Raw genomic sequence first — 26497 nt, forward strand, 5'->3', positions numbered from 1 at the left:
CAACAACCATTCTGCTATTTCTGTTGGTTTCTGTTGCTTTGCTCAAAGATCCCCAGTTAAATAGAATAATTATTCTAGAAATGGTTCTGCCGAGCAGACACCCCAGCTCCCAGTTTGTTGACTGACAAAGTGGAAAATCTCATATTTTGTAGCAAATTGCTTCATAAACCTGAAGGGAGTGAATGGAGTTCGTCCACAGCTCCATTCTGGAATGAAAAGTGCTGAATCCAGTTCCCTTGATTCATAGCTGATACCTGCCCAGGCTGAACTGGCTTGTCATATGGTCGTATGGCCTCTGTTCCAAAAGGTGTAGACTGGGTGGGAAGGGGGTTGTAGTGGGGATCAAGGTCTTGGGTTCTGTGCAGCCTTGGGAAAGCCTTTTACCCAATCTTCATTTCGCCACTTCAACTTTAAAATGAGGATAACAACACTTACCTACTTGCCATAGATCACACAGTTGTTATGAGGATCAAAGGATGCTTGTGAAGGTCATGTAGTGTGCCATACAAATATAAAATAAAAGGGGTAGCACAGTATCTTCAATTGCTTCAGCAAAATAACAGCAACAGACACTTAAATTACACTCTCATGTGCGCTCTCTCTGAGCTTCACACACGTTGACTCATTTAATTCTTAGTCCTCTGTCGGGGGTCCCATTATCCCCATTTTAAAGGTGAATAAACTGAGTCCCAGGAAGTTTATGGAACATTCCCAAGGTCCCAGAAAGACTTAGTGAAGGTGCAGCTAAGACCCATGAAGTCGGCTCTGGGGTCTGTGTTCTTAGCCATTATCCTACGTTGCTTCTCCTACTATACCCTACTTCCCATAGCACCTCACACAGGGTTACTATGCCACATAAAAATCAGCCAACATAAAAGATACCTAAGTCCTGAAAAGATATAAAGAAGTGTAGTTTTCACCCTTGCCTAGCTTTCACCCTAGATAACAGGCTCTCAGCAAAAATTCGTTATGTGAAAGAGTGATCTACTCAGAAAACATTTCTTCAATCTCTTTATTAGTGAAAATTGTGACATCTGAAAAGTATCAGACTGGAGTTGGAGTTTCTAATGAAGAACTCAGCAAGCCAGAGGCTTCCTGATAACATGCAAATCACAGAGAATATGTCTGCCTGGCCAACTCCTAGCTCTGTTTCATCCCATAGCAAAACCAAAGAGTCTCCTTTTTTCTTTACATTATCCCCATGTAAGACATTACAGAGTGAAGAAAAAAAAAACACTCTACTTTGAAGAGCTAAGGGCTTGTGTTTTGGAAAATTGTTCTTGGACATCTCTTTAAATATTCTCTATCTTAATTGGCATTAGTGGTATATCTTGCTAAACCATCCAAAACCTCTCCATACTAAATGAATACATTTATTTAACTGAATTTTTTAAAAAAGAAAATTTTCATATGCTACTTTCTTCAAACAGAAAGTCTGATGTCAGAATTAAACCTTTGCCCTAGGACCCAGGCTGGCGACTCTCGTTCTAACTTGACCTAACTGGATGGGGAATGAATTCAACTTTGGATGAAATGTGCCAGTCTTTTCTTGGATCTGACAAGAGATGCTTGCACCTCTTCTGAAACAACCTGTATTAGTTGTACTTGGTAGGAAAAAGGTTTGAGTTTTCTTTATCACTTGTTCATACTAGCCTACCCATACTTTGCCAATATCCCTTGTAATAAGTGTAGTGTCCACCATAAATCCCAGATGTGGACCAAGCTACAGAGTGGAGAATTAAACAGATCCTTTCTCTTGTTCTGGCTGATATACAACTATTAATACCGTTTTAGATATCCTTAATAGAACTAGATATTGAGACCACAAAGGTCAAATCAAAGACCTCCTTCCTGGGCATCCATTTGTACCTAAACTCCCCAATAAAATATTTAGCCTGCATTTGGCTCTAAAGAAATCCTGAATATAAATGGCAAAAACCAGACCTAGCAACGAATGGGTAGATTTGACGGAATAAGAAGAAAGTGATAGTCGTGTTAGCCCATCTGGAGAATGAAGAATTGGAGTGTGGTAGAGCAGGGGTCAGCACATTTTTCTGTAAAGTATTTTCAACCTCACAGGTCATACGTTCATGCTCACAACTGATCAACTCTGCCGTTGTGGCACAAAATAATAATAACAATAACAATTATTACAATGACAGATGATAACAATAAACAAATGGCCGTGGCTGTGCACCCGTACAACATTTTTTATGGACACTGACATTTGAATCCCATATAATTTTCATAAGCCTTTTGATTGTTTTTTTCAACCATCTAAAAAATGTAAAAGAGCCATTCTTAGCTTGAGGCCATGCAAAAACAGGTAGCAGGTCAGATTTGGCCCACAGACCCCCAGTGGGGCCTGCAAAAGCAATCTTAGAGAATAATTTGGATGACTTGAGTTCTAGTCCCAGTTCAGCCTCCAGCAAGCCCACTTCCATTCAGAGCCCTCCCTCCTCCACCAGTGAAGTGAAAGGTTCTAACACATGCTCCCAAGGTCCTTTTAGCTCTCGGATGCCATGACCCTGTGACAGCTGCAGGCTGTCCGACTGAGGACTGTCCGGGTTACTTCCAAATCCCCTGCCACAGCTCCTGGATGCTTCCAAACACTTTGTTCTCATGTCACATTTTCCCCTCATAGGAAGGCTCTATAATTTTTAAGAAGAAAAAGATAATTGATTACAGGACCATATCTTGAAGGACATTTATCTTGAAGGACATTTACCCAATGCTCTGAAGCATGCTCAAAAGGAGGTCATGGGAGCAGGGCGCCCCTTGGAAATGTTTAGACAAAATGAGAGACGCGATGCTTTTCTACATAGAAGATGCAAGGTCCACCAAAAGATGATAATAATAACAATAATAATACAAGACATTGATAAAGCACTAAAAAAACACAGTGTCCCTCTTGTGGTTTCAAATAAAGAAAAGAAAACCCACGCTTTTCTTCAAAGTGAACTAAAAACAGCAGGATTAATATTGATGCTGCAATGGGAAAAGCAAACAGACAGGCAGGGACAGGACTGCATCCAGCCTCCAAAACACATGTAAAGTTGGAGCTAAAATGTCATATGCATATGTAATTTATATGCAAAAACTCTCCTATAACAGGGCCACTGGCTGCCAAGTCTCCTTTTGCTACTTCCCGATCCTTGCTGAAACTCTATAATTTCATATTATCAGTCACCTACCAAGGGCAAGTCTGTCTGAGGAGAACACAGAAACTTTCTTAAGGCCAGGATATTAAATTCTTCTCGCACATCGCTTTCCTGGTAGCTCAGCAGGTTTCAGCAGGAAGACCTATTTTTGCTCCTGTGCGGGCTCTGTCCCTGGCAATGAGTGACTGGAACAGACTGCAGACAACACTGCCAAGAATCTGAAGCTCTGATGATGTGAGCCAACCTCAGACTAATAATTTTATATCTCAATATAAGCAAAAGAGTTCCATAAAAATAGACCGTTTTTAACAGGATGGTATTCTGTGCTGAGAGAGGGCTGAAGAACACGGTGCCATGTGAACATCTTTCCCCTATCTGCGGTACCTAACTTTAGCAACTTCCATATGTCTATTTGTCTGATCACTGAACTTGGGGAAAGAATGTTGAATGAGATGTGACTCTTCAAACTCCACGCCTGGGATTCTTCGGAGGTGAAATACCTATCAGTGTGTATATAACACTTCCTTCTTTCAAGTTTCCAGGAGATGGAAAACAAACAAACCAAAGGCTCAGCCTGTCATATTCCTCATCAAATGTATCCACGCACAAGGCCACGTGCGTGTTCCCGCTTGTAAATTAATGAGAAATATATTGACATCACCGAGGGCAGGTGTGAGAATGGGCTGGTTACTCTAAGACATCTTTTTCTCAATGTTCAAAGCGGTGACCGGATTCTCAGATGGCCAAATCTCATGGCACACACTGATTCAGGTGGTTTCTCCCTAGAGAATTTCCCCAGGATGAAAGTGGAAGAGGTCAGTCTCAGCATGGAGCTTTCCAAGACTGGATGCCACAGAGGGAGGGGCAGAAACCAAAAAAAAAAAAAAAAAGTGTGTTTTTTTATTTGCTTGGTGGGACAAGAAGCCCAAGCATAACATCCGGAAAGCAAACCAGCTGGGTTGAAGGGAGAAGAGAAGGCTTAAAGGAATGGTGTAAAGGCTGTTGTGCCCTTGTATATCAATCTGAGTTCTGCAGAGAGACAGAACTAACAGAATATGTATGTTAAGAGACTATTTTAAGGAGTTGACTTATGGGATTATGGGAGCTAGCATGTCCAGAATCCACAAGGCAGGCCAGCAGGCTGGAGATTCGGAAGTAGATGCTGCAGTTGAAGCAGAATTTCTGCCTCTTCTGGAAACTTCAGTTCTGCCTCCAAAGGCCGTCCAACTGATTGGATGAGGCCCACTCACATTATCCAGAATAATCCCTTTTCCTTAAAGTCACTGAATCTACATGCTAACCACATCTACGAAATACCTCCCCAGCAACACCTAGATTCATGTTTGGTTAAGTAGCTGGCTTAGCCATGTTGACACTTAAAACCCACCATCACACCTTGCATGCAGAAATTAAATTAGGCATGGCTGGGGAAAAGGATCTGCTCAGTGAGAAGGAAATGGGTGGTCCTGACCACACGACAGAGATGCAGGAGGTCGGCTATTCCGAGGATCGGTCCAGCAGACGTAGGCTGAGCTCCTACCGCATGCCAAGCACTGTGCTCGACGTGGGGGAGTTAAACATGGAGCTTCCAGTGCAGGCGAAACAGACAAGGGGAACAACACTGAGGATCATTGGATAAGACAGTGATAATTCCTCACCTAAATATCTTCCTCAGTTTTTATGTATGTGTGTGTGCAGAGGGAAAAGAGGTGTTCTTTTTGGTCTAGGTAAGGAATGGGAAGAAAAGAGCTGACATAGTAGAGGTGGGGAGTGATGGTCATTTTGGGGTTCTGTAAAAGTCTTGGGCACCCTGATCTTTCCAGGATCCTAAGTCCACACATCAAGAGCACCACTAGTAATACAGGCAAATCAAAATCCACAAACATTTACATGAAACACAAATGCACTGTGTGACAAATTTGCATGAGAAGTTAAATATGATCTTTTAAATATCTCATACAAATCTAGGAGACTCATGGGGATAAACAGAGAGAAAAACATCAATAGTCCTTTATATTTATCTTTTCATTTTTCCTTCCTGGACTGAAGATTGTAACCCTCCCTAAGATTTCATTATTGCCTCGGAACTTGTGAAATATGATATTGGCATTATTTCTGACATTTCTTCAAAATAGGACCCTTCTCCCCAAAAGATACATTACATAATAAGACCAAGTTGATTGTGGGACATCCATGAAGTAGGAAGAAGATAGGATTTGGAAGCAGAAGATCTGGATGGGAGTTCCAGCACTTCCAGTGATGAACGACGTCCCCCCTAGGTGAGACATTCAGCCCAGGAGGTGGTCAGGGACAGTGGATCACAGAGGAAGCTCTGGGGCCAGCCTGCCTGGGCACCTCACAGCTCTGCCGCTTGCTAGCTGTGTGACCTCAGGCAACTTGCTCAGACTCTTTGATCCTCAGTGTATTGATCAAATAAGGAAGAAAATAATCCCTCTGTGTTGAGCCATTGTGAGGACTGAAATGGCACAGATAAAGCGTGAATACAGCACCTGGCTTTGAGTCTGTGGTTGTTATTTTCTATATCTTTAAGGGGAAACAATTACAACAGCATCTGCTGTGCCTATTTCCCAGACTTATAGAAGAATCAATAATGTGAGTTATTGATGTGAGTGAGAGCTCAATAGAAGCAAGCCAGGCACTGTACTAATAGGTGCTGGCTCTCATTCCACGAACAGTGCTCTCTGAGTTGAGCTCTGGGACCAATGCAGACCACTTCATCTCATGTCCTGGTGGCTGGGCTCTCCTGGTGGCCCCTCCACAAGCTATCTTCTCCCTTTTCCTGCTCCTTTTTCCTAGCTGCCCAGCAGTGACCCAGGCAGCTGTCCTGTCACCTCTAGTAACCCTGGTCACCATCACTGAGTCAGGGTGGTGTCAGTGACATCCGCAAGGCTCCACCTCTTCCTTGTCATCTTCTGTCTCATCTGCTGCTGCCTGCCCAGAAGCTGCCATAAAACTTTTTCCCCCCTGGAAGTCCAAGGGAAGAGTGGGCTAGAACGCTGGAGACCTGGTCCCAAGACTGTCTCCAACACCAATGTCATGTGTGACCTTGAAGAAAACACATCCCCAACCAGGGCCACTGTTTCCTCATTTCTGGTGAAGGAAGTGTAGTCTTGGACAGTGGGGGACAGGAAGGTCCAAAGAGCAGGGCAAGGGCTTCAGAGAGCATGATGGTGGGGGTGCATATCGAACCCATTCTCACACACAGGTGGAGCACACCTCCAAGCTCCAGGCCCCTGGGCATGATAGAGAAATGTTATGAATGAGAAAACAACAGAGTACCTTGTTCACCATATGCTCCTCTCTAGAGGCAGATAGACCTGAAGTCCCAGCTCCAGCACTAACTAGAAAACTCTGTTTCCTCATCTGTAGAATGGGGATAATAAAAGGGACCTATCTCATAGGATTCTATGTGTGAAGGTTAATGAATTATTACACGCTGAGTTTTTAGGATAGGATCTGGTCTATAAGAAACACTTACAAATGTTAGCTAACCTAACTCATAATATTAAAATTATGGCATATTATCTCATTTCATCTTATATCATTGAGTTTATTTTATTTTTCCAACAACCTTATGGGTAGGTTACTACTGTTTCACAGACAAATAAACTGAGGCACAGAGAGGTTAAAGGATTTCCCCGAGGCCATGCAGGCAGTAAGGGATGAAATTAGGGATCTAACCCAGATAATCTAGCACCAGAGTTGATGCTCGTAACCTCCACACCGTATCTCCTTTTGGTTCTTTGCCAGAATTCTATGAATGTGTGGGAGACAAACAAAAGGATAAGAATTATCTATCTAGAGCAATGAATTCTGAGACTGTACCAATCCTAGCACTCTATAATTAATCTACAGGGTTGTTTTTCCCAACTTAGCCTGACTTCCTTCACTTCCCAGCATACTTCAAACCCTCTTTGCTTCCTAGATTGCATGTGTGCACTCAGAAAATATCACAGTTACATTAATAACTCCAGTAACACAAGATTAGGAACGTATATGTTCCTGGGAAACGTTCTATAAGGCATCCACGCCATCAGTGGATAGCAGCAGTGGTACCTGCCGTCTTGGAGTCTCTGCACCCTATGAATGAACAATCCCAATGATTCTGAGTGTCTTCAGAGAGAAGCCATTGCAAAATGGACCAGATTTACCTTCAGGGTTTTCCGAGTGAGCCAGGGGATTTCATGAGTGCCACTCTTTTCCCATTTGGATTCTCTTACGTGGAAATCACTTCCCCATTGCATACACAAATAAGGTAGGGCAGACCTAAGATGATTGCTCAAGTTTTGTTTTCTAGAGGCCCCTTAAAATGAAAAAGGAAATGGAAAGGAGAAAAAAAAAAGTAACAATAATCATAGTAATAATAGTAACTTCTGATTCTACCATTTATTGAGCTCCTGCTCTCTTCTTGGATATTATTGTACAAATTAAGCCATGGAAGAGTAAATCAAGTAGCTGGATCTCCAAGAGCAGAGCAGGAGAAAGGGCTCCGGCTGAACATGCTCATTTCTACTCTCAAATTTAGCAATCAAGTAACTCAATCTACCCACTTGAGAAGAGTTAGGGTGAGGCAAGTAACCAAGAGTATTCCTCTAACAAGTGTCTCTCCACTTTGAAGGAAATATCAAGAGTAGAGAATGGATACTAACACTAATAACCCATATAAACACTCATAACTCACTCCTGCTAACAATTTCCATCATGGATTCTTTCAAAGTACCTATCATAGACCTCCCTAAGAGTTTATCTTGTCCCATTTCATTCCTCCACCCTCTGCCTAAGCAGTGACCAAGAAAAGGGTATTAACCAATTTATTTACTGCTTGTAAATAATCACCAGTTACTTAGGAAAAAAGAAAACTGGGTTTTAAGGTGGTTTACAACATTCAGGCACAGGTAACAGAGGGTATGACAAAACTTCCACTTCTAGTCATGATGGAATAACTAGTACTAGATTATTTCTACTGTTGAAAACTACTGTAAAATTGGGCAATATCTGAAGAAAATGTTTTCAGATATTGGACAAGAGTCATTATAGGATTATGATCCCTGAGAGAAAGTAAATGTGTGAAGTAAGTGCTACAATTGTTCTGGCTTTCTGCTTGAAGGTGTTCTATGCTCTGCAGGATAAAGAGGTGGAGCCCAAGAAAACATGGTGGAGTTACTGGACTGAGAAGGCAGAGATTAGAATTTGGGACTGTTGAGAGGCACTGGAATTTACACAGTGGGGTGCCAGAGAGGAAGGAGATGCACAGAAAGGGAAATTCAAAATCTCCATAGGGATTCTTTTAAGTCTCTGGCCATATACTGAGCTGTGCATGTGCATGAAAAGACTTCATTTTGGTCTAGCAGGTAACAGCTACTGGGAAGCTATAAGGTGAATAGAGATTTTGAAAATCATACCATGCTAGTAGTTGGTGCCATTCCGAACAGACAAGGGACAAAGACCTCAGTAGACTCTCCAGGTGTTCAACTGAATCTCCAGAAAGGCCAAATCTTAGAATTAGAGTCATACTAGCCGTTAAGTAAAGTCTACACTAGACCCACAATAACAAAGCTTTAAAACAAGCCTTAAAAGGATCAGACTGATCCACCAATAAATTAACTACCAGCCAAAACAAAACCCAACAATTTCTAAAGGAAGACAAAAAACCCAAGACTCTCATCAATATAACAACCACAATATCCAACATATGATCAAAAGTTATTGAATATGAGAAGGAGCAGAAAAATATAACCAATAATCAAGTGGAAAAATATCAATAAACATGGACACATATATAATGAAGATATTAGAACCAGCAGAAAATAATAAGAAACATAAAAATCTTTAAGTATCTAAATGAGACACTAGATATAATGAGGAAAGAAATAGAAAATCTCTGTAGAAAAATATAGACTATTTTAAAAATTACTAAATGGAAAATTCTTGAACTGAAATATAAAATAAACCTGAATAGAAAAATTCATTGGATGTGTTGGAATATCAGCAAATTAAACACCGCAAAGTATCAGTATAATTAAATATAGGGCAATAGACACTATTCAAAATAATGCACAGAGAAAGGGGGTAGGAAAAAATATAAAGAGCCTAAGCGACCTGTGAAACAATATCAACTGATCTAATATATGTATAATCCCAAATATATGCAGAGAAGAGAGATTAAGATAGAAAAAATATTTTATAATATAATGGTCCAAATTTTCTAAATTTGATGAGATTAACTTATACTCCAAGAAATTTGGCAAAGCCCAAGCAAGATAAACCAAAAAAAAAAAAACAACAACAACAAAAATAAACACACTTCCAGAGACATCATGGTCAAATTGCTGAAAACAGAAGATAAAAATAAAATATTAAAAGCAGCTAGAGGCAATTTAAAAAAACTATGACTCACAGAAGAACAATGGTAAGAATGACTACTCTTCTCATTAAAAATAATGCAGATCAGAATACAATAAAACAACATCTTCAAAATGCTGGGGAAGGGGGGAGCTGTCTATTTATAATTTTATATCCAGCAAAAATATTCTTCAAAATAAAGACATTTTTAGATAAACACAAGCTGAGCTAATCCATCACTAGCAGACTTACCCTCTCAGAAATGTTAAAGGAAATTCTTTATGTTAAAGAAAAATTATACCAAATGGAGGCTTGAATATATATAAAGTAATGAAGAGCCTCAAAAATGGCAAATATATGGATACATTTAAAAGACAAGATTTTTGTTTCTTAATTTCCTTAAAAGATAATTGATTATTTAAAACAACATTAATAACAATATGTTATAAATTATATAATTTATAACATATGGAAGTACAATGTATGGTAACAGTAATACAAACTACAGAAAGGATAAATCGAGATTTAGTGTTATAAAGTTCTTACTGTATATGTAAAGTGGTGTCATATTAATTTGTGGTAGATTGTGATAAGTTAAACATGCATATTGTAATCTCCAGAGCACCTCTTTGAGAGAAATAACACAGAGGATCCTTTCATGGCCTTTTGGCTAAGATAAGTGTGAAAAATAACACAGAAATATAGCTAAAGTGCCAATGTACCAGATAAAATCAAATACTAAAAAATACTTATTTTTTAGAAAAGTAAAAAAGAAAAGGAAAGAAGAAAAATTAAATAAGACAAGTGAAAAATGAATAACAAAATGGTAAAGCAGACTTAAACTCAACCACAACAATAATTGCATTAAATATAAATGGACTAAATATTTTAATTAAAAGGCAGAGATTTTTCAGACTGGACTAAAACATTAAGACCCATCTACATGTTTTTTAAAGGGATGTACTTTAAATAGAAAGAAGAACATGCCCTGAGCTGAGGAGATTTTGAGAGACTGTGGGAATGCAGGAAAACACCTCAACACAGCCACTCCAAGATAATCCAGTCATTCATGGGTCCCGGAAGATCTAATTCAGGAAATGAAACCAGAACATGAAGCCCTAATGAACAGACATGGGAAACAAAAGCACAGCTTTCAAGGCTAGCCAATTTTTGAAAGATCCCAGCAAGTGTTGAGTTTGGGAAAGACTTCACAGTGAGCTGAGCCCAGGCTCTGAGTAAAATCTTTTGGCAAGAGTTGACATGGTAATATGACCTGGCTGGATTCATGATAGTTCCCAAATCCAGAAAGATACCTTCCAGAAAGATGAGGCAAAGTAACTGGGCAGATAGAGTGGGGATCTGAAGAAAGTCCCTGGCTCAGGATCATGAGCCATGGTGGAGTAAGCGGAGCTTTGGCTTGGATCCTTCCTGGCACTCAACATACACCCTAGTCTATCCAATTCTGGGTATGGCTGGAAACTCAAGTTTTTATTTATTCCGTTTCTACACTAATTCACAATGAATTTGGGGCAATGTATAAAAATATAGTCAACACTAAAGAAGAAAATATGTTCTTGAGGAAATCAGGCAGAGGGAGGAAAGGGAAGCAAAATCAAAAAGCCTGGAGTCTGCATACTGAACAGACTCACAGAATGTTTAGAAGTGAGCCAAAAAATTGCTTCTGAGACTCCACAGAAGCAAGACAAACAAAGAAACACAGCAAGCCCTTCTGGGTGGCAGGTTGGGGACACAGCTAGATGAGCTCATAGGTAAAACAAGATGAAGACTGTAGATGGGATTCATCTATTAATGCATCTGTAAGGAACTTCCCCCAGACAGGATCAGAGCAAAACACTGGAGGCTAATATTTTGCAAACTGCAGTCACTCCTTCAAAAAGTCATTATGGAGTACATTCTGGGTGCCAGGCACTGAGCTAAACACAAGAGGAATTATGTGAGGAAAACAAGTGATCCCTGCCCTTATGGACATTAGAGTCTGGCAGGGAGGCATGTGTTTATTTGTTCTTGTTGGGCATCTAGATACTGTTGTAGATGCTGGGTTACAGCAGTAAACAAATGATCAGAAATGTAAATGTAACAAGTGTCACGACAGAACAATGCGGAAAATGCTGGGGACCATGACATCAAATCAGGGATCTAGCCAGGACTTGAGAGAGTCAGAGGCTGGAGAACAGGCAAGGCAAGGAGCAGCATTTGAACGGAGCTTTGACGAATATAGAGACAGGATTAACAGACAGAAGATAAGGGACTATACCAGATGGGAACAAGCACACATCCATGAAGGACATGAGACAGGAAGCCGCATGGTGTGTCTGAGGAGCAGGTGGGGCTGGGGCACAGGCTGTAGAAAAAGAGTTAGGGGGCTAGAAACAAGGACAGGAACAGACCTGACAGGATGGCGTTGCTCCTATGATGGATTCAGGACTCAATTTTAAGAGCCATAGGAAGCTGTTGAAGGATTTTAAGTTGGGGCATGATGGTATAATCAGATTTGTATTTCTGCAAGATCATTCTGGCCTATGTGGGGAATGACTTCGAGCAAAGTGGAGTGGACACAAGGAGAACAAACAACAGCTCTTTCAGGGATCCAGGAGAGAGACAGGGCAGCTTGAACCAGGGCGGACGATCCGAAGATACAGACAAATGAATAGATGCAAGAGATTTTCAGGAAGCAAAATAACAGTCTTCAACTCTTCATTTGTAAACCTTTCCTAAGGAAGGCTCTGGTCTCTTCACATTGAGCCCCGTGGTTTTCACATCACCAAAAAGATCCCTGGGATGGTGGAAACAGATGAGCACAATGGTTAATGGCACAGACTCTTGGTCAAGTTATGCAACTTTGCCCTGAGCCTCAGCCCTCTCTTCTCTGACATGATCTCCCAGTGGGCTTCTGAAGACTGCACAAGCACATGTGATTGCCCTCCTGTTCTCTGGACACAATAAGCAAGTGTCTACCTCTGGCTCTTTGCACTTCCTGTTCCCTCTGCTCTTCCTCAGCCATCCACATCTCACTCCCTCATCTCCTCAATTTCTCATCTCCTACCTGCCAGATGATGCTGTGTAAAAATGCAAACTCTGTTTGACCACTCCCCCAGCACACCCTCTCTCCCTTCCCTGACTTATTTTTTCTGCAGTACTCATCATTCTTATTTTGCATATCTTCCACTAAAATAAAAGCTCCATGAAAGCAGAAATTTTTATCTTTGTTCACTACTCTGTCCACGGCACGTGGTGCATACTAGACACTCAGAACGTAGCTCTTGAATGAATGAATAGATCATGTTTGAAAATCATGCAGGCCATATTAATTGCCCAAGGAATAAAAGCGATCAGTCTGTTGACAACACCAATAATACTAATTTTAAAAATTATAATATAAATTCCTTCTTCTGATGCCTTCCACAATGCCAGTTTTCTGTTTGGAATGATTTCTTTCATCACAATGACTACTTGTTTTAGCAATTATGAAAACAAATCTTTCTCATTGGCCTCAGTGTTGTTCATTGAAATCGTGCCCTGACTTTTTCAATTAAAAAAAAGCACAAACCCACAGCATTCTAGGTTGACAAGGACCACAGGGCAGGGCTTAGACTTTATCCCTTAGGATGAAGCCCACAGAGGTTCCCTCTTTCTGCCCAACTTCCTCAGAGCTCATTTTACTGCCACTGGGTTGATCTGAGGGTCAGAGATGCTGAGGCTTGTGTCTGCTGTTCACCAATGCATTATCTATTTATATATGTTGCCATTACGTGTAAGGAGCTGAAATTGGAAAGAAGGTAAATAGGACATCTTGATTCTGAGTTACATTTTCCTGTAGTGCAATTGAAACACGATTCATTCTATTCTTACTGCATTGATCGGTAATTTTCATTTTCTAATTTCAAATAAAACCTCTTGCTGCAGTCAAAAGTGGTCGGCTCCTGGATGTAACTTCACAGCTCATTTTAGCTTCATCGCTTAAAGACGTTCTGTTACCATCAGTCTAAGTGGTAATTCCACTTTTCCAATTAGACTGTGGGAATGAACCAGATAAATGGACTCTCATCCCCCAAGCCATAATCTCAGCCCAGCCATCAAGACTGGGACAATGAACACCCCAGGAGCTCTTTCCTGTCATTCCACTCCAGAGCCACAGCCCTCCCCGTGCACCCTTTCTAAATAAGCCATGCTTTGAGGGGCAGTTGTATTTTGAGATGTTGACTCCCAAGTGATTTGAACTTCTTTTGAATAGTTCTAACATCCAACACAGTAAAGGCCCAGATACCAAGTGGACAGTGCTCGTTTTTAGCATCATCCAAAAGGTAACCCCTTCTATCATTCTTCCTTCCCTCATCGATGTGCACACGTGTGTGCATGCGCACACATACACACGTGTGCACGTCATCTAAACCAGCTGCAGATGCAGAGGCGCCTGTGTCGTAGCAGAAAGACCTAAGACTTCATATCAGTAGGCCTGAGTTCAAGCCCTGGCTCCACTGTGGGGCCTTGAGCAAGGGATGTTAGTTTTCCGTATTCATGAAATAGACAGGCAATTTTGAAAAACTATGTAGCACACAGGGATACTGGGAAAGTGAAATGGCATTAGACACAGGAGTGCATTCTAGGGACTGCCAGTATGAGGTCAGAAGACGGCCTGATGGGGGTTGGAGTGGGTCCTGGAGAATCTGATAGGCTTGCTGGCATGGGGCGTTGCTTCATTCCATGTAGCAGGCAGCATTTCATTTCCCCAGCCCCACTGAGGCTTAGTTGCTTTGGCAACAAGAGGAAGAAAATAAGCCTCATCCTCAGGATCTTAGTAGTCTGCTGTGGAGACTCAGTGACGTCTTGCACATGAAAGAATGTTAAAAAGTAAATGCCATGTGAATATATATGATTATGGTTGTGATCAATGTTGTTATTTAACTACATAATTCAAATATGCACTTCGTGCATCCTATGATGACCACATGACTAGCATTTGTGGATGGAGAAACAACATGGAGACCAAGATAGACATTCCTCTGAGAAGGGCAAGACAAAAATACAGTCGAAGCTGGGGGCCAGACTGCAAGAGAAAGAAAGTGGTTATCCCTTGCTCCTGGGCTTCAGGCTGATTTCTGTCCTCTGAAGTCCTTTGGTCATTTTATTCATGGGCTAGACACCTCATGTGTCTCCACTGTACAGAATCACCAGTGACTTTCTTTGAGGTCCTAAGTTACATTTCCTTCCCTCTGTGCTTCACGGATGTAGCATGCTAATCCTGTTTCTTGAATTTATGACGGCCTAAAGCCCCCTTCTCTTTGCCTCTTAATGGCAAGTATGAATTTTTCATACAACAGGGAGAGAAAAAAAAGAGAAGTCAGCTCAAGAATTGCTTTGGGTAAGTTGTTTCTCCAGGTTTCTGCCCCCAGGGAGTCCCTGGCACATCCTTACATCTTCCAACATGATTCTATGGAAAAGAAGGGCCTTTGGGGTCAGATCCCTCTCTCCAGATGTGAATCCTGTCTCTGCCATTTAAAAGCTGTGTGAACTTGGGCTGGTTATTTCACCTCTTGAGTACTGCCTTTCTCAACTCTAAAATGGCAACAACATCAGCTTCAAAATGTTCTAGCGGGGAGCCAACAAAATAGTGGATGTAAGGTGCCTTGCAGAGCAAAATCAGTGTTAATCTCCTTCTTAATCCTCTTCTTTGAAGTGCAGGAGGATAATTTTAGCAAGGGAGAGATTGGAAGTGAAAACTATTACAAAAGGGACGAATGGCCTATAACGGAGAGATGTAAGTTGCTGAAAATAAACTTCAAGCCCTGCAGAAGACAGCATTTGGTAGCTCAGATTCAGCAGTAGAAGCCTGCACGCGTCTGGGTGGGTGAACGTTTATCAGACACCGCTGCAGTTCAATCTGCATCACTTACTTCTGGCAAATCTCATGCCCTCTCTTAGCCTCAGTTTACCTCACTCTGAAAATTGGGTAATTCCTTCCATTTCACGTCTGTGCTGTGATGACCAATGAAGAAAAACAATGCTGTTAACAGTTGGATTTGTGGAGCCCTCAAGGTGGACAAAGTCCTGAAGAGTTAAAAAGTCTACAAGACACTTTTTTGATTTTTGTCTTTTCCTTTGAATTATCATACAAAACATTACCATTTAAAGAGCCAAAGTCTCTTTTACTGTATTAATGCATGATGGTAAAACACTTTCAGAGGGTAAGACCGTCATTTCTTACAGTTTCTCATTTATTTGAGAGGGTCTTTAAAGTTTGTTTTCTAAGAAAGCACAAAAGGTCTCTGTCACATTCAAGTTTAAGAGACATACAGGAGGCCGGGTGCGGTGGCTCACGCCTGTAATCCCAGTACTTTGGGAGGCCGAGGTGGGCGGATCACAAGGTCAGGAGATCGAGACCATCCTGGCTAACACGGTGAAACCCTGTCTCTACTAAAAATACAAAAAAAAACTACCCGGAAGTGGTGGCTGGCACCTGTAATCCCAGCTACTCGAGACCTGAGGCGGGAGAATCGCTTGAACCCGGGAGGCGGAGCTTGCAGTGAGTTGAGATAGCACCACTGCACTCTGGCCTGGGCAACAGAGTGAGGCTCTGTCTCAAAGAGAAAAAAAAAAGACACAGAGGAAAGACGCAGAGACTGGAGCCACCCAGAGGATCAATGCCAAAGTGTTCCCTTCCTCAGGGCCCTGTGACCCCAAGTCACGGCTCCCATGGGTGTGTCCTGGAGATCACCAGGGCCCCCGCCGCCGGGCCAGTCTGCAGGGCATAGTCGGTCTCACTATTAAGCATCTCAGCTGGCCTCCCCTAACCAGGCACTGTAGAAAGAAAGTCCTTTTCAAGGAACTCTCTGCAGAGAGGACTCTTTAAAAAGGTAGGGGTCTCCGGCCACTGTGGGAAGAGAGAACTGGGTAAGGAGCCCGGCACAAGAAAGAACAACCCACCGCTCCTTGGGCGATGAAACACGTTCCATCACAGCTGAGATAGAAATGGCTTCTGTCTCCTTTTGTTTCGGGGAACTGCCCAGCTGGGGCGGGCCTAGGGGCAACCACAGCAAGCAGTCACACAAAGCCAGTAACATGCCCGCTGAGCCCTTTCCCATTAGGCCTGAGGCAGGCACTCGTGTGGCAGATAATAACTGGCCACTTGAGACGTCTCGGACAGAGACAGGGGTCTGGGTGGAAAGACTCCGTGCAGAGACCATCAGCGGCCCTTCTCCCCGCCGGGGCGGGTGCCGTCGGCCCGTTCCGGGTCTGCAGGAGAGTTTCTGAGTCCTCTGCGGTGCGGGAGAAGCCCGGGCCGCGACGAACTTCGCATCCCTTCCAGCCTCTGGAATTTGGCAAGAGCCGCGGACCCTAAACCCAGGCCCGGGAGGAGCTGGGGGAGCCGCTCTCGGCGCAGCTCTGGGCCTGCACTGTGGGATTCCGCTGTCCCAGCGCTCAGGTCACGCGTGGGGACAGAGGAGGCCGAACAGATGCCTACCACGGCACCAGCTGCTGCGCTGCGCCCGGGGAACGTGGAGCGCCGAGAGCACGGCGAGAATGGAAGTAGGACGAGCTCGGCCGGCCAGGAGCTGGGGCGGGAGCCTGGGCGAGGGGCGGCACCTGCCCGGGGCCCGCACCTGCTGGGGTGCCCGCTCCGCCTTGCGGAACTGAAGGAGCGACTCGCGGCTGCCGCGAGGACCCCGGCGCAGACGCCAAGGAGCTGAAGCTGCGGCCCCAGGGCGGCGGATCCCGCGGCTCCGGCTCTCTGGCCCTGGGGTGGCTGCTGCTCGGTGCTCAGAGGGGAGGAGAACCTGGATTGGCACATGCGGGGCTGCTGGGGTCACCCCCAACTCCAACAAGGCGCCTAGAGGCGGGTAGCGCCACGCAGATGGGTGGGTTGGGGCTTGTTGAAGCGTCCTGGAAGCAGCGTCTTTAAGGTGGGCTCCAGGTCTGTGCACTTAGGACCCCGGTCCTCAGAGCCCCACCTTCCAAGAACCACAGCGCGCGCGCTCTGGGAGCAGCCCCCACATCACACTCTCCGGGAGCCTTCGCACTCCCAGACCCATCGGACTGCTGGCCACAGCTCCTCCAGCTCGCTGCACTTCTGGGTGTGTGTGTGTGTGTGTGTGTGTGTGTGTGTGTGTGTGTTTGTGTGTGAGAGAGAGAGACAAAATCCACAGAATGTGAAATTCCCCACTTTATCCGTTTTGAAATGTACAATTCAGTGGCTTTTAGCACACTGACAATGTTGTGCAATTATCACCACTACCCAGTTCCAGAACATTTCATCACCCCAAAAAGAAGCTGGATACCCGTTAGCAGCCACTCCTCACTCCCCCTATCCCAGCCCCTGGCAACCACCAATCTGCTTTCTGTCTCCACAGATTTGCCTCTTCTGAGCATTTCCTGTGAATGGGTTCACAAAATATGTGGCTTTTGTAACTGACTTCTCTCATCATGTTCTCACAAGCTTCGGCCATGTTGTAGCATATGTAGTGCCTCATTCCTTTTTATGGTTAAATACTATTTTATTGTTTGCATATACCACATTTTATTTCATCAGTGGATGGATATTTGGGTTTTGCTCAACCTCTTGGCTGTCATGAATGGGGCTGCAATAAACATTTTTTTCAGGTACACGTTTTTGAGTACCCGATTCTAATTCTTTGGGTTATATAGCTAGAAATGAAATTGCTGTGTCATATGGTAACTCCATATATAACTTATTGAATAATCAACAAACTGTTTTCCACAATGGTTGTCAACTTCTTTTTGTTATTGGTATATAATGGTTGTATATATTTTGGGATACATGTGATATTTTGACACATGTGTACAATGTGTAGTGATCAAATTAGGCCAACTGCAACATCATCACCACAAATATTCACCTTTTACTTATGCTGGAAACATTCTGGTTTGTCTCCCACAGCTATTTTGAACTATAGAACAAATTATTGTTATAGAATGTTACCTTACTGTGCTATCAAACACTAGAATTAATTCCTTCTATCTAACTTCGTGTTTGTACCCATTAACCAATCTCTCTTTATCCCCCTTCTCCCATTTTCCTTCCCATCTTCTGGTTACCACCAATCAACTCTCTACCTGCATGAGATCCACTTTTTTAGTTCCTACATATGAGTGAGAACATGTATTATTTGTCTTTCTGTGCTTGGCTTATTTCACTTAACATAATGACTTCTTACCATGTTGATGCTGATGACAAGATTTCATTCTTTTTTATGGCTGAATAGTATTCCATTGTGCATACATGCATGTGAGTGTGTGTGTGTAATGTATACATGCAATGAAAGTGACCCTAAGTTATTCATGGTCCCATATATATATATATACACACACACACACACACACACACACATATACATATATATATCATATCACCTTTTTAAATCCATATATCTACTGATGGACAGTTAGATTGATTCTATGACTTGCCTATTGTGAATAGTGCTGGATTGAACTTATTTTTTAAATAGCATTTACCATAAGATACAATCAAGCACATAGTGATTATTTGATCAATATTTGTCTTGCCTCATCAGAATGTAAGCTCCATGAGGCAGCGACCACTGAAGTTCCATTTACTTCCATCTCTCTAGTTCCTAACACAGGGCTGAGCCCCAAATGGTGCCCAATAAATACTCATGGAAGGAAGAGAGGAAATATCCATGGACAGCAGAAAGGAAGAGATGGAGAAAAGGAGAAAGAGAAGGAGGAAAAGAGGAGAGATGGAGGAAGAAAGAGAGAAAAAATTATTTGCAAAAATACCCTTAACTATTCCCCTCCCTCTACCCACTGCACTCTGCAAGTGACTTCACAGCTTCTCTTACCAAGAGGTTGAGGCCATCACACCACCACTTGAACCTGGGCAGGCCTTGACCAATAGAATGAGCTGGAGAGGCAGTGTGCCCTTTCTAGGCTTCAGGAAGCCCGTGTGCTTCTGTACTCTCTCAGAATGCTGGCCAGCTGCTGAACGAATGAGCCAGGGCTAGCCTAGTGGATGATAGAGACATTGCCCCAGTCAAACACCAGACATGAGTGAGGATACCCTAGACAGCCAGCCCCCCAGAGAACCAGAGAGGAGCCCCGCCCATGAGATCAATTAAGACTGATCCAGGACAGCCTAACTGCCCAGCTGATCCACGGGCTCATGAGCCCTAATAAACGCGTGTCGTTTTAAGTCACTGCATTTTGGGTTGGTCTGTTACACAGTAGATAAGGTATACAAAACTGTCTTTTAAAAATCTGTCCCTCTAACGAAATAATGGCATTTGCAACAACCTGGATGGAGTCAAAGACCATTATTCTAAGTGAAGTAACTCAGGAATGGAAAACCAAATATCTTATGTTCTCGCTTGTAAGTGGGAGCTAAGCTATGAGGATGCAAAGGCATAAGAATGATATAATGGGCTTTGGGGGTTTGGTGAGGAAAGGACAAAAGACTAGACGTTGGGTACAGTGTACACTGCTCAGGTGATGGGTGCACCAAAATCTTAGAAATCACCAGTAAAGAACTTACATAGAACTAAAAAACCACCTCCTCCCCCAAAAAACTATTGAAATAAAAAATAAATTAAATGAATAAGTAAATAAATCTGTCCTTTTGTTCGTATATTCCCTCACTGTTAAGGCCTCCTCCCAATCCTGTCTACACTGAATCCTTCTCGTTTTTCAACCTCCAATTCAGTCATCCTCCTTCAGGCAGCCTTCCTTGATTTCACCAGCCCATACTACACTTTTCTAAACTTCTATAGCCTCAATGGCATGGTGTCCTGCTCAAAGTACATTCCAAAACTGTCTTGGTTTGTATGTTAAGCTGATGGGTGATCAACTAGTTTTAAATTCCAGGAAGATCAGGAATTAACTTCTTCCTCCTTTGAATAGCTTTGGAGTCTTATGAATTGGGGCTAAATCTGACCTCCTTCCCCTTTGCCTTAAAGAAGTTGCACATCTGTAGTCAGGTGCTTGAAAGAGGAAGTTCTTGGTCTGAACCCTGGTTGTGATCCTTCGTATCTGAGTGACATCAGAGCAGTCATGCAATAACTTGCACCTCAGCTTCCCATCTGCAAAATGGGCACAGTAATTCTTCCAAGGAGATCCCACAGTCAAAGTGGGTTTGTGTATTAATACTCAGTAAGAGTGAAGCTCTAAGCAGATGTAAGAATTTCTTCTCAGCCCTCATTATCTTCTTTGCCATCTCAACCTGACTTCTTAGTAAAATTGCCTTGTAAAAGAAGTGATGGGCTCCAGCATCTCACCCTGAACTCTCCAGTTATCCTCAATGCTAAAGCAACTACCACGGCTTTGGGAAAGCGGAAAGTGAACCAAGGACTACAGGGCTGGAACCACCCCCCAGCCTCTGCCTTATCGGCTGGCCAACTGACCATCCAACATGCCCTTTGCCATCTGCCACTTCTGTTATAGCAGAGGTGCTTCCCTTACCCTGAGATGCGGGTTCACTTAGTCTGGGGTGCGCCCCAGGCATGGATGCTGTCAAAGCTCCCTTGGTGATTCTGATATGCAGCCAGCATTGAGAAGCACTGCTTCAAAGTAAGCATTGCTTTATTGGTGCATTCATTGGTTTGCTTGTCAAATATTTATTGAGCATATACTATAGGCCAAGCCAGATATAGGTACAGGAATCACCAGCACCCAAAAAAGTGATGAGTCCATGATGGAAACTATTCATGGAAGGAAGGAGGGAAAGAGGGAAGGAGGGAGAGAGGGAAGAGGGAGGGACAAAGGAAGGAAAAAAGAAAAAGAAAAGAAGGAAATAGAAGAAAGAAGGAAGAAGAGAGGGGGGACTCATCCTGCACTTCCTCCATCACCCTGCCCCTGTCACACCTGTCCTCCTGTCCTCTCACCTCCCACTTCCCCTCAGGAGTCTCAGGAAGCAGGAGTTTGTGCCACTTCCACAGCACAAACACAACAGACAGAACAGGGCTATTTCAAGCACAATGCGTAAGCACCCTGGGCAAAGGAAACCAGAATCTTGGTGCTGAAAGTGGGTCACCCCAAAAAGACACAATTACCTTTCTTACCCCAAATTGAAGCCAAATACATTGCAAATGGAAGCCACTGGGATCAGAGAAGTTAAGTGTCTTGATGGTAAATGGTCATGTGACAATCTCCTGATGCCAAGTTGGTGTCCTTTCCAGGGTGCCCTGTGCCCTCCACCTCTTCTGTTACGATGACCATGATTGCCACCAGTTCTGAGCACTTCCTCCCTGCCGGGCACTGTGCTAAGAGTGCCCTATGCTATTTCATCCTTACCTAGAGGCCGGCCCTATTACTCCCCTCTAGGGCTGAGGAACTGCGGCTTAGAGAAAACTCATCTAGGAAGTGCAGAACCCGCATGAGAAGCTGGGTCTTCCTGGGTGGAGCCAGGGGGAATGTGCTTTCCTTTACACCAAGTCGGTCAGAATGTTTATTGCATAATCATTTCTCCTTTTAGAAAGGGTCTGTGTCTTCTTTATCACTGGATTCCTAGCTCTTTGCACCCTGTCTGGCCACACACAGGCACTCATTAAGTTCTTAAACCGGCAGAACATAACGAGCACTTACCACTATTGATAAGTATATATTCATAAGGTGTTTGCTTAATGTCTATCTCTATCATCAGACTTAAGCCCACAAGGGCAGCGACTGGCTCTGTTTTCTGCATCTTGTATCACCAGCATCCACCCTCCAGGCCCTCAGCAAGCAGCTTTTGAGTAGATGGATGCATGGCTCCGTGGAGATTTGGGTCACAAAGCCAGAACACCGTCAGTACTTGGTGGGGATAGCTGCTTTCAGATCACCAGAGAAAAGGAAGCTACCCCAGGGGACAAGCCAAGACCCTGAGAGGAACGAGGCCCCCTTAGGTAAGAAATAAGGACCAGAGGCAGAAGGGGCTTCCCTGGCTCCATTTTCAGATGGAGCTTTTTGGAAGCTCTGCCACAGCTTGTTAGCAACACTCACCCGGACCAGGCAGTTAACCAGGAACTAGGTTAGCTGGGAACCAGCCATGAGGTCCAATGTGCTCAACCACAACTCAAGATGTCGGCAGCTCATGTACGGAGCTCGTGGCCTGGGCTGCTCATCCTGTTCCCCAGTAAGCAAAGGTCAAACACAGCACTCCCCGGTCCCCTGATCAGAAGCCCAATGTTTCACGTTCTTTGCGCTATGTTCACCCAGTTTCAAGGTTGGACTCAAATCCATCCAAGTGTTGTTGGAGGCAGAAACACTGAAAGACGGGCATGCTGTCATTGTGCTTTCCACCAAGGTCACAGTGCATGACCCTTCCCCGCTACACAAAAAGCTGTTGCCATGGGAACCACACAGGGTGTTGCCAACTTGACAAGAGACATTCAAACCAGGAGGGACATTGACCTGACCCTCCCACCCCACATACTCCCCTAAAGTGCCGGGGAGAAGGAGCAAAGAGAGTGTCCTTTCCTTTACCTGAAGCACTTGCTTATTCATATGCATTTAAATGAGGATGACAAAGACATAACTTCCATTACAATTTGCTACCAGAGGTGGAGAAAAAAGCTGGAAAGGATGGGGGTGCCATTCATTGCTTTCAGCCTCCCCGGCCCCAGGCCTAGGAGAGAACACAATTCTCTATGTCATTAGCATTTGGTGGGCAAAGGGACAGCTCGACAGCTCCCTCAACGTGGGGCCATCCCTAATGGATAAAGGAAAAATCAAATATTATTTCTCAGCAGATGTGCCTAGAACTTGTTTCTCACGTTACCAAGTCCAACATCGGGGAGGCTTTGCCCAGGAAACCTACATGGCATAGTTCCAAGGTCCTTGAGCAAAGAATGATTTGTACATGGGTGGAAAAGAACTCAGAAGAAGCCTTTGTGACCCTTGAAAATTACAGGAAATTCCTATTGCTGTGTCCATCAATAAGGTCTGATGGGAACACAGTCCACGTGTTCATTCCTATATCATCCAGGACAGCTGTTGCCGTATAGTGGCAGAGATCGGTGGGAAAATGGGAGAGCAGGTTGCCAGCCAAGCAGGGCCCAGCACTCCATTGGGCCCACGAGGCACAGTGCCTCAGGCCTCAGTTACTTTCAGGGGCTCACAAAAATGTTTCAATTCTAATTTATTCTAAAATCAGAAGAAAACATGAATATAGTAATAAGAAATCCAACCTAGGCTATCTTTGTCTTTGTCGTAAATAGACAAAATATTGTATAATATTGTAAAAATGGTATAATACGTTGTAATATATTTTATATTTTCTTACAAAGAAAAGGACCCAAGAAGGTAAAAGTGCCAAGGACCCACAAAAGTCAAGATGTGGCCCTGCCACAAAGCCTGGTGTTTACTCTCTGGCCCTTGCAGAAGGAAGGACTAGTAGATCAAGTCCTGGCTGGGAACCAGGAAATCAAAGTGCTCGCCTATTACTGACGTCCTGGCTGACCTTGAGTAATCCTCTGGTCTTCCCCACACTGCTGGGATTCCCTCCCTGCTCCACCAACTTCCTGGCAGTCTGACCCTGGACCAGAGACTTGATCTCTCTAAGTATTCCGGAAAATGTGGATGATGACAGTCCCACTTTGTAGGGTTAGTGTAAGCAGGGGTAACCTTACGACCCACAGCACTCAGCCCAGGGGACTTGACACTTAAAAAGCAGTTCATTCTACAAGACCAAGAAGCAGGATGAGCCCCTGCTATTTGGAGGACAAGGTGACAGACTTCACTGCCCTTTGGTAAGCCTGTCTTGCAAAGCGATCAGGCTTGGGAAGTCTTCCCATGTAAGAAGAGGCCCTGAAGTCCCAAAATAGCTCTACAGGTTCAAGGGGACTCCGGCAGGTGAGGGGAGCCCTCCCAGGGGCCTCGCCTTGCACCATCGTCCACCCCGTGGCACCTCTGCCTCGGACACCGGTGGGTCTTTCTGCATCTGGAAACTGCCGCCTGGTAATCTCTACATAACCTTTGCAACATGCCTGCATATTTCACCCTTCCAGGCGAGCACTCCCATTTTTTTTTGTCATTCCAATTTCATTTCCTGGGCTGTGTGGACTGCGGGCTCAGCAGTCGCTCCGGTCTGAAGTGACTCCTGGGACCTCCTCACTGTTCTATATGCAAATGGCCTTGCACCTGGGCAGCCGAGCGGGCTCGCAGACAGTTTAGTTATGCAAATCTGATTGATCGAGAGCATATTGCAGGAGCGCGCGCGCAGACCTGGGACACTGGCAGCTATATTTCACTGGCTAAATTCCCGAAGAAGGGGGAAAAAATTAAATGCCAGGCATTTTGATGCATATTCCCTTTCAACCCCTGTAGTGCAATAGTGTTTATTTCTGAATGTGTTCAACACTCGGGTTAGACGTTGCTAATGCAATTTTTGCGTGCAGGGTGTGTTATTGCTGAATTAACAGAAGGCTTGTTTTCGGTGTAAAAAGCCAGTTGCTGTGATGTCACAAGCACAATAGGTCTGTCAGTTGATTTGAAATAATTCCCCAGGCAAATGCAGTAACGGCAGTGTTAAAAAATAATTAGGTCCTTCGGCCTCTAAATGCTCACCCAAGTGGAGGGAGTAACGTTAAGTTCCTCCGACTTTATTCTCTTCTACAACAAAAGGTAAAATAAACCGCAGGGACGCTGATTACATATTGTCATCCTATGTTGAAGGCGTTTGTCTATTTCCCAAACACAAGATTTGAAGAGGGAAGATGGAGTAGCAGTAGTAGCTACCGCCTTGGAGGAAATAAATTTTAAAAAAAGAACCTCAAGTCTACTTGAATCTGCTTAAAATAATAAATTCCACATCAGACACGTTGCATTCATGCATGTTGAAGTCTGTAATTCCAGAGGCTTGGGAAGCTTGGCTCGTCCCGCTATTCTGCATTGTCCTTATTGATTTATAATCACTGATAAATAAGGTCCACTTACATGGCAGACGATAGCTGCAGAAGCGAAACAGAAAGATATTTTTGCCAGCATCTTTCTCTATAACCCCACCACCTATGGATCAAAATTAAAAATAAATCAATGTTTTATGTGGGAGAAGGAACGGTGATGAGACTGGTAGAAAGATAGAAAGAGTAAACATTGTCTGGTGTCTCAACCATTAAAAACGGGGCTACAAAAAGCAGGTCTTGAAAAGTACAGAGCCTTAAGAGAGGAGACGGCAGGGCGTGCAACTTGGTTCAGGAGTTACAGTGATTGTGCAGAACGTCATTAAAGTCAAAGTTAGCAAATACATGCAGTCATTCACTCATTCACTGATGTCAATTACATTACCCTTTGCATATGGCCTTGGACAGCATTAGTGTAGCTGTCTGCATGGAGCTACCTCAGGTGGACACATCCTATGCACATGAATATTTGCCCACAAAACACCTGTCTTTAGCTACAAAGGAAAGGGAAGGAGTGAGATTTAAAGGAGTACTTATGGACAGAATTTGCCACAAGTGACAGACACAGCATGAATCCTTTGTTTGCCCCTAATTCCTTCTTTCTCACTGCCTTGCACACACACAGACATATATGCATATGTGTGCACACATGCACAATACACACTTGCATTGTACACATACACGGACACATGCATGGCCTCATACGTTCACATACACATCTGCATACACCGTGCAAACAGGCATACATGCACATGTGCACACACATGCGAGCACACACACACACTGTTGCAACTACATGTATGCACATGCATGAGTGCACACACACACGCACAGATAGACACATTTGTGCACACGCACATACTTTTTTTTAAAAAAAAGCAACCATCTGACAGGCAAAGCCCAGCCACAGGGTCAAAAATAAAGACCCTAGGAAAGGTCAAGTTTAATCTCTCCCCACGATGGCCCAGCACACCCCTCCCACCACTGACTAACAAAAGGGCCTCAGCACTTTGACTGACAGAATTCTTAATTGTATCCACTCATTCATGACAATTTGATTAAAATATTACGCCAAAGTCTCACCCCCTGTTTGCTTCGATCCTCCAA

The 26497-nt window shown here is 43.7% G+C and overlaps 1 long non-coding RNA gene across 2 annotated transcripts in view; it reads right to left on the reverse strand.

Moving 5' to 3' along the window:
* Positions 1-21864, reverse strand: part of LOC111538281 — a 69927-nt gene extending 48063 nt beyond the window's left edge. The window contains exons 1-3 of one of the 2 annotated variants that reach the window (XR_002730287.2): positions 21572-21864; positions 19361-19523; positions 1008-2651 (exon numbers count right to left, since the gene is read on the reverse strand). This is a non-coding gene — a long non-coding RNA (uncharacterized LOC111538281). Of the gene's footprint in view, positions 1-1007; positions 2652-19360; positions 19524-21571 lie in introns of those variants that run through there. The other variant, XR_002730289.2, reaches the window with a different exon arrangement.
* Between the last annotated feature and the right edge of the window lie 4633 nt (positions 21865-26497).

The sequence above is a fragment of the Piliocolobus tephrosceles genome, chromosome 6, assembly GCF_002776525.5.
Source record: "Piliocolobus tephrosceles isolate RC106 chromosome 6, ASM277652v3, whole genome shotgun sequence".
NCBI lineage: Eukaryota > Metazoa > Chordata > Mammalia > Primates > Cercopithecidae > Piliocolobus > Piliocolobus tephrosceles.